At 37.2% G+C, this 17379-nt stretch overlaps 1 protein-coding gene across 3 annotated transcripts in view; it reads right to left on the reverse strand.

The window, feature by feature from the left end:
• Positions 1 to 17379, reverse strand: part of IMMP2L (inner mitochondrial membrane peptidase subunit 2) — a 956056-nt gene that overhangs the window by 616756 nt on the left and 321921 nt on the right. The gene's annotated exons all lie outside the window — the stretch shown is intronic.

A 17379-nucleotide genomic window follows, 5' to 3' on the forward strand; every position in this document is an offset into this window, starting at 1 on the left:
CATCCATCAGGTCTCTGCTCAGTTTTCTTAATATTCCCCACGTAGGGGAATATTAAGCAAGCCCTCCCTGCTTGCTGCCTCTCTCATCGTGAACTGTTCTTTTCCTCACGCCAGTTGTCATCTTTCCCGGAGTAGGAAATGTCAGCCTACTCCAGTATTCTTGCCTGGACAATCCCATGGACAGAGGAGCCTCGCTGGCTGCAGTCCACAGGTCACAAAGAGTTGGACATGACTGAACATGCATGCATGTAAAAACTGTCACTTACTGTGCTTCTTTGTTTAATCTGGCTTCCCTAACACAATATAAGAGTCATAAGGGAAATATTCACGTCAATTTTATGTTTCAAGAGCAACACATATTTTAGGGGCTTAGTAAATATTTATTAAGTGAAAACAAATGAATCCAAGATGACTGAGTAGATGAGTAAAATAAAGTCAGAGAACCACAAATAAATATGCATTACAATGTTCATTTAAAAGTTCTTTAAGTGGAGACACTTTGAAAATAAGTGAGATACTTCTCTGAGAATTTCTCACTCAGTATCATAGGATATAACTGTCAAGCATGGTGATTTTTCAATAGGGAATACTGCCAGATTTCAGAGTGCCCTCTAGGAAGTCAATTTGAATTTTAAAACAATTCAAAATGGAAAACAGGGAGAAAAACTAAAAAAAATAAAATCCTCGACTAAACAAAATCATTTCCTCACTCCTGAAAATTTAATATCACACACGATACAAAATAAATAATAAATGTGGAATGAATGAATAAATGCCTAATATTCCTACAACTGTTCTCACAGTTTTAAGTGTAGACAGAAAAAAAGTGAATTTATATACAACACTTCAATATTCTTACAAAATTTACAGAAAAGTTAGGATATAGAATTTTTGCCAGCATATTTGTTTCTGTGGACCTGGAAAGAATTTAGAATGTCAGGAACAAAGTATCTTCAAATTGAAGGATTCACAAACACCAATAAAAATAACTTACAAATCTCACAGAAATGCATACATTCTTTCCTAGTTAATTCACCATACTGGCTCATTTGGGGGGCTTTAAAAAAAGAAGAGAAAAATCACTTAGCTATATATGAACTCAGGAGCTGTCACCTGGGGAGACCTCAGCTCAGGGGAAAGTAATACCAGCATAGCAGAAACAGACTGGAAAGGCAGGTTCTCAGGTAACCCCAGCATTTCTCTGAAATGCTCAATTTCCAAAAACCAATGAATTTTTAAACATAATTTTAAACTTTTTATTTTATATTGAAATATAGCCAATTAACAATATTGTTATAGTCTCAGGTGGAGAGCAAAGGGACTTAGCCATACAGATACATGTATGCATTCTCCCCTGAATTCTTCTGCCATCCAGGCTGCCACATAACACTGAACAGAGTTTCTTGTGCTATTAGTAGGTCTTTGTTGATTATCCATTTTAAATATTGTTGTTCACTTGCTAAGTCGTGACACCATGGACTGTAGCCCATCAGACTCCACTGCCCATGGAATTTCCCAGGCAAGAATATTGGAGTGAAATGCCATTTTCTTCTCCAGGGGATATTCCTGACCCAGGGATCATCAAACGTGTGTCTCCTGCTTGGCAGGCAGGTATTTTACCACTGAGCCACCTGAGGAAGCAATTTTAAATACAGCAGTTTGGTTTTTTTTTCCCCCCAAACCAACAAATTTCTTTTTTCCTTCCTTTCTTTTTCTTCTTCTTTCATGATTTATTAATACTACATATCAGTCTTATATATAGCAAACACTCAATAATTAATATTATAAAAGCCAGGGAGATTGGAGAGGCATGAAGGTATCACATTCTTGCTTGCAGAGACAGATAAGACAGGGCAGCACTGAGTCCAGGGTCAGTCTAGAAACAGAATTCCAGCAGTTGCCTGTCTTTTCAGCCCTCACCCCATATAACCTAAAAGAAGGGTTTGACTGATAAGGATCTATTAAAAGGTAAAATATTTCTGTGAGAAAATGATAAAAGCTAAACAGAGAGTTGAATCAATATAGACATGTTATGGAGGAAAAAAAAATTTTCTTTTTGGTAATTTGTAATAGTGTATGGTACGTCAAAAAATCAAGGGCTTGTGATCAGATGGACCTAGTGTGAGTGCAAATCGTGCCACATATGAGCTGAATGACCGTGATTAAGTTCCGTATATTCTCTGAATCTTAATTTTCACAACTGTAAAAACAAGAGCAACAACTATCTTTCAGAATTATTCTGAAAATTAAGTTGGAATGTGTGCAAAGTACTTGCTGTAACTGCAGTTGTTGTAGCTTCCATTATTAGAGTGGAGGAGGAGTAGAGAAGATCAAGACGCACCCCCTCCCGATCGAGCTGAAGAAGATGAATCAGCCTTGTCACTAAGCCCAAAGTAGCAGCAGCCCTTCCAGTGCCTCCGCCTTAGAACATCTTTCTCATATGAAAATCTGGACTCATTCCAGGTCTCTGCCAATTGGAACGACAATGACTGGCTCAAATCTCCATTACAATCAACACTATTCTATAACCAGTTTGCTATTCAAGCTACAGCTGTGAGTAAATACTACCTGCTGTCCTGAAACCACCTCCCTCACTTATTTGCCTTACGCAAATAGACTTTATTGTGAATAGCTTTCAGTATGATCAGATCTCAAAGCCAACATTCAGTATCCTAGACCCTACTTTCCACATGACCTAATTTATGCAAATGACACGCTGTACCACTTTCCGCCATTAATTTTCACATACTTTTAATACAATTTGAATCTAAGGTTCTGACATTTAATGACAAGACAAAGACAAGTCATGCAAGAATTACAAACACCTTCTTTGTGGAATCCACCATATTTATCAAAATCTGGAAAATAAAAATAACTCTCTCTTAAGGTGAGGTTTCTAAAATTAGGTCTAGGTGACTGTAACTGAGAACAGACAACTTATGATGCATCTTGTCAACCCAGAAGACCAACTCTTTTCGTACTCTTTCCCTCTGATGACCCTCTCTGAAATTCAGAAAACTTAATCTCCCACATTTTCAACTGCTTATTTTTTACTGCCAAGTCCCATCAATTTGGCAAGTAGATGAGAGCAGTAATCACTGGAGAAAATGTAGGAGAAAAAAAATGAGCCAAATCATCTGATTTTGTTTCAATAGTCTATTTAATCTGCACAATGAGTCAGCCCACGTGTTCCTACTAAAGGTAATTATGAGTATTTTGTAATTTTTGCTAAAAAAAAAAAAAAAAAGCTCTTGTCTATAATAAAGCACGCTGTATCTTGTGTCCTTAAGGAAGAGGGATAGAAATAGTTGCTAAGGTAATAGTCTGGGATTAGCATCTTATTTTCATAATAATGAATGTTTTGACTTCAACAATGAATAGGTTTCCTTATTAGTACAATCAAAATTCAATTTGAATTAAGCTTTGGTAGTGGCTTTTAAGGAAACAAAGTACATCGATAATATAGAATGTTTCCTTAAGAATACAGAGTTACTGCTGTTTCCTTTTCTTCTAGTCAAAAATCAATGTCACACTATGCCATAATGAATGGCTGCTTGCCAGCTGCACTTAACTGACTGAAACTCATCATTCCTTTAAAATCTATTCTCCTAGCAAGAGTAATTTAATAACCTGACTTGAGTTTGTGATTTGATTCAGACGTAGCATCTAACCATGGTTTGGAAAACATTAAACACATAGGGGAAAAGGCTGTCTTGATTAGTATTACAGATGTTTACAACATAGCCAATTTTTAAAGGAAGGACAGGAACTACAGCCAATTATTAGTACAGATTCACACCTGTTGTCTGTCATGCTTCAAACTCCTAGGTGTGAGATTTAGTCAAGGCAAATGGAAATGAAGAAGGACCAGCTGCAAAACCTGATTTTGTTCTCAAACAGTAATTAAAAGGAAAAACTGCACAATGTGTCGTCTATATGACAATCCCATTATTTCATGTCAGGAATAGTTCCATTTTTTTTTTTAACAGATTTATGTTGCTGTCAAGTCTGTTATAAAGGCTAGTACTCATAGGTCTAAGCTATGGACCTAATTTATAGTATTGGTAGTCACTCCAATTAGCTTTGCTAAATTTCTCTTTCAAGCATGTTAGTCTGATGTCAGAAAAATTAAACATCATCACCTACCCCAATCCCCACTCCTAAATCTCTGCCACAGTGAACTATGTATTAGATATAAGACCTACTCAGACCTTAGGTCTTATAAATACTCAATGCTTTTAAAATGTAAACCATCAAGCACCGAAAACACACGTGGTAAAACTGTAATCCCTGAGCACATCTGGGGCAAGTCAATCCTACAGTTTTATCCACACACTCTTGCTCGAAACCCCTTAATATAACAATACCTTATGTTTTTATGTTTGAATTATACAGACATTTAATATTTGCATCTTATTTTCTAAGACAATGATATACGCTTTTAAATATGACCAATAAGATTATATTCATCTGAAATATCTGTAAATATACTCTAAGTTACCATGGGTATGCCTCACTTGTGGAAAATAATTCCAATGTATAAGTAGATCTTTGCAAAAAAAAAAAAAGATCACCTTAAACACACTCATCATTGTTTTGTATCATGTATCAAATAGAAAATACGATCAGCTTCATCAAAACTTTATCTCTACAGAAGACAGTAAGTTGAATGCAAAGATGAAATATGCAAGCTTTGGAGCTAGACAAACACAGATGTAAAATCTGTGTCTACAACTTACTAGCTGTGTGATTTGAGGGTAAGTCATTTAACAGTTCTAAATGTTAAATTTCTCATCTGAAAGAAAGGAGATGATATTTGCTTCAAGTTAAATAACACATGTAAAGCATCAAGCATGAATAAAACAATTAAAAATATTAATGCCAATTAATGCCATTATCCGACTTACAAGAAATGATTGTTACTGACAGAGTATAACTGACCACAGCATTTATGAATCAAAAAAGCAAAGTGTTACTTATTATGGCATTTATAGTTAAGGACCAATGTCTAGTCAAATGAATACTGTTTTTCACTTTTAATATCTTCATACAAAAGTACAAATTACATTTATACACACACATATAAATATGTTTATGCATACACATACATATATACATATATATATATCTTTTCCACCAAGGAGGAAACCACTAGATTTTCTATGTCTCCAGATGATTTCTAGCATCAAATAACTTGAAACAAAATAAATGGACAAAAAAAAATTTTACAGTCAATGAAAATAGGTATTCACAATTATTGTTTAAGTATTTGAAGCCTGTAGGGAAAACAAATTTGTGAAATTTTAAGATGTCCTAACATTCTATTTGGAAAATATGATCCCCCTGACTCTACTATGAAAAATGCCCTTAATCAATCTGTGAAACAGATTTCTTTCCAGATAATGAAGAAGTGTTTACTGAGAGGGTTGTGCATTGTAGAACTATTTTGTTTTGAAGTGAAGGCTAAATTAAAAAGGATAATTGAGAAAATAGAATATTTGTTTCCCTTACCATAAATTATTGCTGAATATACTTTAGGGAAAGAGACAGCAAAAGAGAGCAGGATGAGGACGGGCATGTGCTGCTCAGCTATCACTCAGACTAGCAATAAATCAATCTCTTTGGGATGCTGATTTTAACACATGGCTAAAATATATCAGCAAAGAAAGAATCCAATCTCTTCCAAGATTATTTATGACAAAGCACCCCTAACTGAAGTCCAATTTGTTTGTGGAACTGCAGTCATTCTGATTCAACTAAACAATAAATGAAGCTGCCTTTCACAGTTCCAACTCTGGAGCATAAAAGAAAACAAAAGAGAAATGCATGATGACAATATTTCACAATCCGGGGACCCAGATAGAGGACCAGTGGGGAAAGCAGTTACTGAAGCAGTGGGAAAAAATCTAACAGGACTCAAAGAACAATTCATTAACCTAAACCACCCGTGTTCTTTGTGTATCACTGAGTGAGTCACTCGTGTCATGCAAATAAGCTAGCTGGGGGCTTTTCATTTTTTTTTAATTGCTCTTCCTTCTGAAGGCCTCCTGCATCACCAAATTGCCAGACATGTCAGATGACCACTCTAAATGTTCTTTCAACTCAACCAACGACAAAAGCACAGCTAGACCATGACTACCAGATAGAAGAACAGCAAATACGAGCAGCTAAGAACAGAGATACGTTAGAATTTCTCCAAAAAGCAAACAGAAATAATGTGCATGTTCCTCAGCTAATTAAGTTTGGACTCTGACATACTGTTATCTTCCACAATGACTCAATTATTTAGAAACAACCCATCATCCTGTTTTCTATAATCATTTCTTATTTTGTTACATTTAGTAAGGTGTATTTTACTAGGGAAGAAAAAGAAGACCATATGATATTTTTTGTCCTATAACAAATCTCTTTTTGTGCACTTTTCCTTGTGACTCAAGTGTCTAAAAGTGAAAAAGAGTGTTACCAAAAAAAAAAAAAAAAAACCTGCCATATTCTTTTTACCTCAAGTACATAGCAGTTTGCTTCAGAAAAACAGCATTTTTTAAACGACGTCACATTGTTTACTTGCCATTCAATCATTCTAGAAATATTTATTCTTTTATTATGAAATATATATTTATTAATATGCTGAATTACGAAATACTTAACATGCTGTAAGTGTTCACCATCACTAGTAATCCTCAATCTAAACCTCTTACAGAAGTAAAACCTGTAACATAACTGAAGCACCCTGTCAGGAGTGTACTCTGCACTAGCAAATTTCCAAGCTGTCAAGGTTGATATTCTTGCATTCAGTAGTTATTTCAACAGTTCTTAAAGTCCTCAGTGTATTGGGCTACAATTCTATATGACAGGGAGCTTGTATCTATTACAGAATTAAAACTTTCAATGTTAGAGAAGTAAAAACTCAACTCCATACATCTGCTTCTTATTAAAAATTGACAACCTGCTTCTAAAGATAAAAAACCATCTAAGAGGATAGTACTATTTCTATTGAACTTCCATCTTCCATATAAAAACATAATGCCACTCTATCAACTGCTTTCTTCGTGAGTTGTGTTCCCTAAAACAAGCTCTGTTCCAAAGGCCCACCTAGTACTCTCTCTCCTAAAAAACATCTCATATCTGTAAAAAGCTGTCACAAGAACAGAAAAGAGAAACAGAATTTGCTTTAACAAAAGGAGAGGAGAGCCTATCTCAGGATCTCACAAACCGTCACTTCTTAAAGTAGGTCATTCAAGAGTATGAAGAATGATCTTCCTTTCTATTCCACACTCACATACAGGATTCTCTCTATCAGGAATGAGTTCAACTGAAGCAATGGTTTATTCATCTGGTGGTAGGAATCATTACATATCATGCAACAGGTAGGCATCATCAACCAACAAAGCAAATGAAGTCAAAGAGTGTGCAGGTCTGTGCATGTGTGCACCGTGTTTATGAGTGTTTATGGGCTATTAGAAATATGCCAGTGAAAAAATTCTCAGTCAAGGATAAACTCAGATTTGACAAACAGATTACAGAGATATGAAGTAGTATGACTGATGAGCAAGCATCCTAAATGTTGTCACAGGGGTATTTTAAATGGTTGTCACACAATTTGAGAAGATAAAAGTTACTGGACCTTGCCATTGGAAAAGGGAAAGGGGGTAGGGAATAATTTGGGATGTAAGGCAGGAGAGAATAAGACTGACCAGCCTCTGAAGAATCATATGAGGCTCCAATGTTGCATTAGGCTTGAAGCCAACGCTAAATTGGACATTTTAAGCATTTAAATTAAAATCCTATTTTTAAGAATCCATGAAGTATCTATATAAGATTAGTAACACTGGCACAATATGCAGATAATTATTCAGAGATATCTTTTGATATTGTTTCTGATTCATGATGTTTTTTAAGTCTTAAGCATTAGAAAATGGTGTTTTCTATTGAGCATTATTCTAAAATCTTAGTCTTGCTGAAAATATGTTTAAAAAGTTACTAGTTTCCAAGATTGACAATGTCATTATTTACAAGAATGAATATTTAGAATTTGTATAAAAATGTTTTTTTAAAAGTAAAAATATGGTAAGCATCAAAACCTTGCAAAGCTTTTACTACTATCACCTATGCTTCCTCTAATTTATACAAATAATTTCAACTTTAAGTAGAAAATATGGTAAGAAAGAGAATATGGAAGATAAAAGACATTATAATCCAATAAAATTCTTTGCAATAAAAGGTCTTGCCTAGAGTATTTACGGGAAGCAAGGAAGGGGCTTAAGGGGAGGAGAAGGGGGTATGTGGTAGGGCATGGTTGGGGGAGATCTGTCACTTCTCCACTAAAATGAAACATTTCCCCAAACATAAACTACCTAAAGTTCAAAGATATGAGGGAATTATGACACATAAATGACACCAGAAAAACTTCAGAATCATTTATTTAATGAATATTCACCTGCAGAGAGTTGATGTAAAGGGAAACAAAGATGGTAGCTGCCGGGTCTTAAAGTGCCCTCAGCCAGGCATGGCAAGCAAGCTAAGAGGGAGATGAGGAAGGCTGTCCATGGAGGAGAAGGACAATGTGAAGCCAGATAAACGAGGGTGGGAGAGTGCTCCAGACAGGAGAACATGCAAGGCTCAGAGGTAAGAAGTCAGATGTGATTCTGTTTGGCTATGGGGACTGCCAGAAAATAAAGCCCTTTAGAGAAAGGCAAGGCCAAGGTCATGGCAAGCAACATCAATGATATATGGATGGAATCCCTCCAAGAGCTTTTGTCAGGGTGATCTAAAGATTGTGTTTCAGCAAAATCATACAAACTAACTGGGTCAAATTTACCAAGAATCACAAAGTCTGTATCAATTTGTATTAAAGCTCTCAAAACCTGCTACATCCAACTTTATCTAAAAGCTCACAAAAATCAAATGCTTTCAAAAAGCCAGGCAAGTAATATCAATATAAGCAAGTGAACAGGCCCAAAGGGGCCCGTAGTGAACTCAGAAGGTCTATGATAACTCAGCCTCCCAAACCACTACCTGACAGAGTTTTAGGTGCAGCATGCCCTGACTTAACATTTATTTAAAGAAAACCAGAAATCAAGATTCACAGGCAAAATACATTAATTTTTAATGGCAACTAAATAAATGTTTCTCAAAACGTTAAAGTACCATACAAAAATATTTTCAGAAATTATCTAACTCCACAGATTGCAAGACTGTTTAGAAGAAATTTATTAAGACACAGAGTACAGGTAACAAGTTATCTCAGATTTGAGCTAACATATTTCCCCAAATAGCTTCATTGGAAGAAATTTCTGAGTGATAAAAATTTGCTTTGGTGGCTATTAATGGTAGAGAAAAGTAAGGCAACCTGTTGTGTTCTCATTTGGGCAGAAATCTGCCTTAGTTTGGTTTGAATTTTCTCATCTCAAAGTTGATGGTCCTATGTATTCCTGAATGATCTTAAAAGCCTTTGAATATATGCAAATCTGCAAAGAGGAAAGCTTACAAATACAGACCGTAGCCAATATGCAACATTTTTTAAATTCGCCTATCAATCTCTGATCTGGTAAACAGAAATGAACACAGGATCCTATTTCATGGATGAAAAACTCCTCTGAAATAGGACATTTCACTCCCTAGTACTGTACTCACAGTACTATTTTAATCCTCCCAATGGACTGCCAGCATACCTAATACTAGTTTATAGTATAATTGACGAGCTCAAAGTATTAACATTTTATATACCAAAAAAAAAAAGATCAAGTTACTTACAAATGCTTATCTAGTCTGTAAATTTTGTTTCTAGAAAACAACCTTCAGTTCTTATCAATGCGGATTTCACATACCAAGCTTATACACAACTCTCCAATGAAATTCGAGTAATACGATGTCAAAAATTTTAATGATCCCATACTCAGATATAATCACTTTCTATTTTTAATCTATGTGCTTGTGTGCTATGTCACTTCAGTCGTGTCCAACTCTTTGCAATTCTATGGATGTGGAGCCTGGTAGGCTCCTCTGTCCATGGGATTCTCCAGACAAGAGTACTGGAGGGGGTTGCCATGCTCTTCTCCAGGGGATCTTCCCAAACCAGGGAATGAACCCACGTCTCTTAAGTCTCCTTCACTGGCAGATTGGGTTCTTTACCACTAGTGCCACCTGGGAAGCCCATTTTAAATCTATATTCCAAACTAATACATTAAGTAATTCTGGACTGATCAAACTTCTAGATCTATAAGCAATTCCGCCTGTACTCTAACAGCCCCTACTATTATAAACACCACCACAAGTACATCTTTTTTCCATTTCCACACACTTTTTAAAAACCCAAAATATAATAGTAACTGGATTTTTCTAAATAGGTCTACTAATGTGAACAATGGGATTCTTCGTTAGGAATTCATATTTCCCTTAAAACTGGGATTCAAAGCTTGTTTTGCTTATAATTATAGTTGATTGCAAATGTTGCAATCAAGTACCTTGGAATTCACCCAAAGTAATAAAAACCTTTGTACACACAAAAGCCTCATGAACTTTATTCACAATTGCCAAAACCTGGCATCAACCAAGACATCCTTCAGTAGGTGAATGAATAAGTATACTGTGGTCCATCCAGACAATAGAATATTTTTCAGCACCAAAAAGAAATGCACTTCAAGCCATGAAAAGACATGGAAGAAACTTAACTTAAAAGCTTATTATCAATACATTTTTAAAGCTTTTGTCCCATAGTGATCTACATGGGTGCGGATACTGAGACTAATTTCTCTTTCAAAAGTACTGCAAGTATCAAAATTAAAAAAAAAGATAATTCAACTACAAATTAAATATCATATTTTCCATGAGGTTAGAATGTTTTCTCAAACATATTACAAGTACAATATTAACAGCCACAATTTTAAACACAGTGTTTGAAAATTTCAGAGTATAATATTAGGGGAACAAAGGAATGGTGAGAGAGAAAGGAAGGTGGAGATCACTATACAAAGAAATTCTCCACTTAAAATGATTCATTATATCTTTATAGAGTACCGTCTAATAATATATAATAATATCATAGTATATAATTGACAAAAACGTTCACATATGTGCCACTTTGCCTTAATAAAACTCTGTGGGTTATGAATTATGAACACAAATTTTCAAGTGAAGAAAAAAATCAGCCTCAAGAAGGGTAAGCCCTAAGGTCCAGGATCTAAAAAATAAAGGAGCCACAGAGAGACAAGCAAGGATTTGAAAAGAGGTCTACTAATTTCAAAGCTCAGGCTCTGGTTCACATGAGCATTTCTAGGACAATCAAAGTACAGAGAGCATCCTGTAGTAATCATTGTTCGAACCGAACGTTCTAACTAAACATTAAAATTCTTTTCAAGAAAAGGTTATCTATATGCTGTTTCTAACTAGAAAATAACTCCCACATACTAGCTTTATCTGCATTCTATTATTCAAAGCCACAATTACCAAGGTATGTTTCTGGAGACAAGAAAAGCTTTTGCCTTTTTTTTTTTTCTTGTATTTTTAGAGATATTCAATAGTTCTAACAGTGTAAAGCCTCATCACTGAGAAGAATAAAACCATGAAAAATTTTCTCTCCAAAAAGAAACTAAAGCACAGTGATTTACACACAGAGATTAAACACTACTGTGCTGTTTCTTTGGAAAAACAAGATTGTTTTTACTTTAAACAAAAGAGTTAGTCACTTGATTTAGATAATATTCTAGCAAGCTCATAAAAAAATATAGCTTCTACTCTGCTTTTTGATTTAAAGTATTATGCTAATTAAGTTCTTAAATACAAAAACAGTTATTTACCAAAGTTACAGAGTAATAAAACAGCATTTGTAAAACTTCATTTTGCCTTTGAACCAAACAGATTTAAGGCCCCACATCTCCAACTGCTGCACAGGTGAACTGTAATATTTTTTGAATTTGCAAAATAATGTTTGACTCTAATATTCAGTATTATATAAAAATACCATACTTACACAATTGTGTGGAATTTAGGCTCAGAAATATCATAAAATGCCTAACACTAAAGTGGTTACAAGTATGACCCTTGGGACACATTTTGGCTCATTGTGTAAGATACTATACGTTATTTCTTCTAATTCAGTTTGGAAACCAACTCCAAATGAGTAAAATATATCAAGGAAACCTCCCATTAAAGGAGGATTAAGACAGTAAAATACATTTCACTTTCACAAATAAACAGTTTCATTTTTTAAAGATACTTGCAGCTTCTCATTATCACATAGATGCTCACTTTATGTCCATTGTTTATAGAGTCTGCCTAGAGTGAAAAGTTTTTTAATTTGAGTAATAATATGAAGTGTTTTTCCATATCACAGGAAACTCATAAAACTGAGTGTCCCTCAAGTGATGCAAAGCAGCCCTTCAAGAATTTAACTCTCTGCCCTGTATTGCCCAAACATATCATGGTACACTGAATTCACACCCACTGAGAAAGAAGTTTTCAAAATTCCTGAATTCTGATGCCTCTAAAAGAAGGAAAACACAGGGCAAGAAGCTATTTCAGGTATTTAACATAGAAATACCTGAGTAGACCATCAACTCCACAGATCTGTCTAAATATGAAAGGAGTCTATCATTTTAATTTAATCACCTTATACTGTCTATAATTAATAAAAATAGACTAGACTTACACAATTATATTCCAGAAAAATACCACAAGTTTTTCCTTCAAGGGGTTTATTAGATTATGATCTTAATATAATCCAACCAGAAACACAAAGCATTGCCAGATTCTCTAAGGAAAAAAAACAAGACTTAATTTGGTTAGCAGCGTTTCATGTAGAACTTATAATTCCTCCTGAAAGATGCCATTTCTCTTACTAAAAGAGAATAATGTGCAATAGTCTATAATATATATTAATAAGGGTGGTTATTCAGTTATTTTGTTTTAACTGAAAATTAATCCAAAGCCTGTCATTCTGTAGGACAGATTGATTCAGGTCACCCGTTACTAAATTAAACATTTTCTGCTTTCACTGCATCTCATTAAACATGCTACAGCAAGTTTAAATAACTCAGTGCTTTCATTTGCACAGTCACCCATTTTGTTATTGTTTACAGCAACCTAATTTGGCACATAATAATTCAGGCAGCATCGGTTTCATATTACACTGAAGTATTCATTTTTAATATAATTGCATTCTTTCGTCCAACAAAAGCTAGTTCAGTGGGGATTTTACTCAAGTGATTCTTCAATTATTATACAAGGCAAATTCTTCTAAGACTTTGCACCTCTCTTTGCCCTACTGATTCATTTCTCTATAAATTAAAAACTCATTATGAGCTTATTTAAAGTAACTTACTTGCTTAAACAACACAGTGAATGATTACTCTGGTACAAAATATATGCCCCTATACATATCTAAAACACGTTTTTCCAAAGGCCATTTGAACCAATAATTAAACAAAGCATGGGGAGGCGGTCCTAAAATGGTGGAAGAATAGGACAGGGTGACCACTTTCTCCCCCACAAATTCATCAAAAGAACATTTGAACGCTGAGTAAATTCCACAAAACAACTTCTGAATGCTGGCAGAGGACATCAGGCACCCAGAAAAGCAGCCCATTGTCTTCTAAAGGAGGTAGGAAAAAATATGAAAGACAAAAAGAGAGACAAAAGAGGTGGGGACGGAGCTCTGTCCCGGGAAGGGAGTCTTAAAAAAAGAGAGAAGTTCCCAACCCAGGGATTGAACCTGGGTCTCCTACAATGCGGGAGAAGGAGAAGGCAACCCACTCCAGTACTCTTGCCCGGAAAATCCAATGGACTGAGGAGCCTGGTAGACTACAAGTCCATGGGGTCGCAAAGAGTCGGACGCGACTGAGCAACTTCACTTTCACTTCCAAACACCAGGAAACACTCTCACTGCTGAGTCTGTGGCGAGTCTTGGGACCACAGATGGCAACATAATCGGGAGGAAAAATAAGTAAATAATTAAAACTCACAGATTAGGAGCCCAGTGGTAACTCTCCTAGTGGAGAAGCAGCACAGAAGCCTGCACCCGCCACTAGCAAGTGGGGGCTGGGCAGGGCGGTGCGGGCTGCATTGCTTAGAGTAAGGACGGGCCTGAATGCCCCAAGGGCAATCGGAGGGAACTAACTTGGGCTAGCAAACCAGAATGTGGGATAGATAGGACACGAAAAGCCCTAACCTAAAACACCGCCAGGCCCACTCACAGAACAAAGGACTGAGCCAGCTGCAGACCAGCCTCTCCTCCTTCAGTGACAGGCAGGCAAGGGCAGCCAGAGCCTGAAGGGGGCAATCATGGCCCCAGAGAGGTATCATCTATCAAACTGCAAGCAGGCTTCTTTGCTAACCCACTTCTTGGGATTCTGGATGGTAAACATCCTCCTGAGAAGGTGTGCCAGTTGTACATCCAGAAAACCAAGCGGCAGGGACGACGGAGGCAATAAGTTGCAGCAACCGCACTGGCCAAACACCTGGTCACCTGAGCTGCTCAGACCTGGGAAGGGCACAAAACGCAGGCCCAACCGAGTCTGCGCCTCTGAGGACTACCTGAGTGCTTGAACCTGAGCGTCTTAGACCTGGGAGGTACATGCAGCCCAGGGCCAGCCTCAGACAGTTCCCAGAAGAGCAACTTATAGCCTAAGCAGTGTAGACAGGGAAAGCGGGGGCAAACCCAGTGTGGCCGAGATACTACAAGCACACGCCAGGGTTATTTGTTTGCAGCGTCCCTCCCTCCCCACAGGACGACTAAACAAGTGAGCCTAAAAAAGTGTCCGCTACCACCCCCTTGTGTCAGGGCAGAAATTAGACACTGAACAGACCAGCAAACAGAAGAAGCTAAAACAGAGGGAACCACCTTGGAAGTGACAGGTATAATAGATTAAAACCCTGTAATTAGTACCAACTACATAATGCCAAAGAATGCTCAACCTACCGCACAATTGCACTCATCTCACACGCTAGTAAAGTAAAGCTCAAAATTCTCCAAGCCAGGATTCAGCAATATGTGAACCGTGAACTTCCTGATGTTCAAGCTGGTTTTAGAATAGGCAGAAGAACCAGAGATCAAATTGCCAACATCCGCTGGATCATGGAAAAAGCAAGAGAGTTCCAGAAAAACATCTATTTCTGTTTTATTGACTATGCCAAAGCCTTTGACTGTGTGGATCACAATAAACTGTGGAAAATTCTGAAAGAGATGGGAATACCAGACCACCTGACCTGCCTCTTGAGAAATTTGTATGCAGGTCAGGAAGCAACAGTTAGAACTGGACATGGAACAACAGACTGGTTCCAAATAGAAAAAGGAGTACGTCAAGGCTGTATATTGTCACCTTGTTTATTTAACTTATATACAGGGTACATCATGAGAAACACTGGACTGGAAAAAACACAAGCTGGAATCAAGATTGCCGGGAGAAATATCAATAACCTCAGATATGCAGATGACACCACCCTTATGGCAGAAAGTGAAGAGGAACTCAAAAGCCTCTTGATGAAGGTGAAAGTGGAGAGTGAAAAGGTTGGCTTAAAGCTCAACATTTAGAAAACGAAGATCATGGCATCCAGTCCCATCACTTCATGGGAAATAGATGGAGAAACTGTGGAAACAGTGTCAGACTTTATTTTTCTGGGCTCCAAAATCACTGCAGATGGTGACTGCAGCCATGAAATTAAAAGATGCTTACTCCTTGGAAGGAAAGTTATGACCAACCTAGATAGCATATTCAAAAGCAGAGACATTACTTTGCCAACAAAGGTTCGTCTAGTCAAGGCTATGGTTTTTCCTGTGGTCATGTATGGATGTGAGAGTTGGACTGTGAAGAAGGCTGAGCGCCGAAGAATTGATGCTTTTGAACTGTGGTGTTGGAGAAGACTCTTGAGAGTCCCTTGGACTGCAAGGAGATCCAACCAGTCCATTCTAAAGGAGATCAGCCCTGGGATTTCTTTGGAAGGAATGATGCTAAGGCTGAAACTCCAGTACTTTGGCCACCTCATGCGAAGAGTTGACTCATTGGAAAAGACTCTGATGGTGGGAGGGATTGGGGGCAGGAGGAGAAGGGGACAACAGAGGATGAGATGGCTGGATGGCATCACTGACTCGATGGACATGAGTCTGAGTGAACTCTGGGAGTTGGTGATGGACAGGGAGGCCTGGCGTGCTGCGATTCATGGGGTCACAAAGGGTCAGACACGACTCAGTGACTGATCTGATCTGATCAGACATAGGAAGAGGCCTATAGATCTTGAGAAATATAAGCTGGATCAAGGAACTATCTGAAAATGAACTGACCCCACACTGCCCATAACAAACCAGAGAAAGTCCTAGATATATTTTTACTATTTTTACTATCATTCTTTAATTTTTTTTAGTCCTCTATTACTCCTTTAATTTTCATTTTTATAACCTATTTTGCAAAAAGAAGGACCCTATTTTTTAAAAGCAAACTTCATATATATATATATATTTTATAATTTTTGTGACTTTGTTCTTTTCTTTAATATTGTATTTTTGAGAATCCAACCTCTACTCTAGATTTTTAATTTTTGCTTTTTGGTATTTGTTATCAATTTTTTACCTTTAAGAACGCAATCTTCGGTACCCATTTTTATTTGAGAGTGAGATTACTGGCTTGACTGCTCTCTCCTTCTTTGGACTCTCCTTTTTCTCCACCCAGTTGCCTCTATCTCCTCCCTCCCCCTTCTCTTCTCTACCCAACTCTGTGAATCTCTTTGTGTGTTCTGGATGGTGGAGAACACTTAGGGAAATGATTACTGGCTGGATCTGTCTCTCTCCTTTTGATCCCCCCCTTTATCCTCCTGGCCACCTCTGTCTCCTTCCTTCCTCTTCTCTTCTCTGTATAACTCCATGAACATCTCTGAGCGGTCCAGACTGTAGAGCGCACATAAGGAAGTGATTACTGGCTAGCTTGCTCTCTCCTCTTTTGATTCCACCTCATCTCATCCTGGTCACCTCTATCTCCCTCCCCCCTCTTCTCTTCTCCATGTAACTCTGTGAACCTCTCTGGGTGTCTCTCACTGTGGAGAACATTTCATCTTTAACCTAGATGTTTTATCAACAGGGCTGAATAGATGGAGAAGTCTTGAGGCTACTGTAAGAATAAGACTGAAAACCAGAAGCAGGAGGCTTAAGTCCAAATCCTGAGAACACCAGAGAACTCCTGACTCCAGGGAACATTAATCGACAGGAGCTCATCAAACACCTCCATGCCTACACTGAAACCAAGCACCACCCAAGGGCCAAGAAGTTCCAGGGCAAGACATACCATGCAAATTTTCCAGCAACACAGGAACACAGCCCTTAGCTTCAATATACAGGCTGCCCAAAGTCACTCCAAACCCATTGACATCTCATAACTCATTACTGGACACTTCATT

The sequence above is a fragment of the Bos indicus x Bos taurus genome, chromosome 4, assembly GCF_003369695.1.
Source record: "Bos indicus x Bos taurus breed Angus x Brahman F1 hybrid chromosome 4, Bos_hybrid_MaternalHap_v2.0, whole genome shotgun sequence".
Lineage (NCBI taxonomy): Eukaryota > Metazoa > Chordata > Mammalia > Artiodactyla > Bovidae > Bos > Bos indicus x Bos taurus.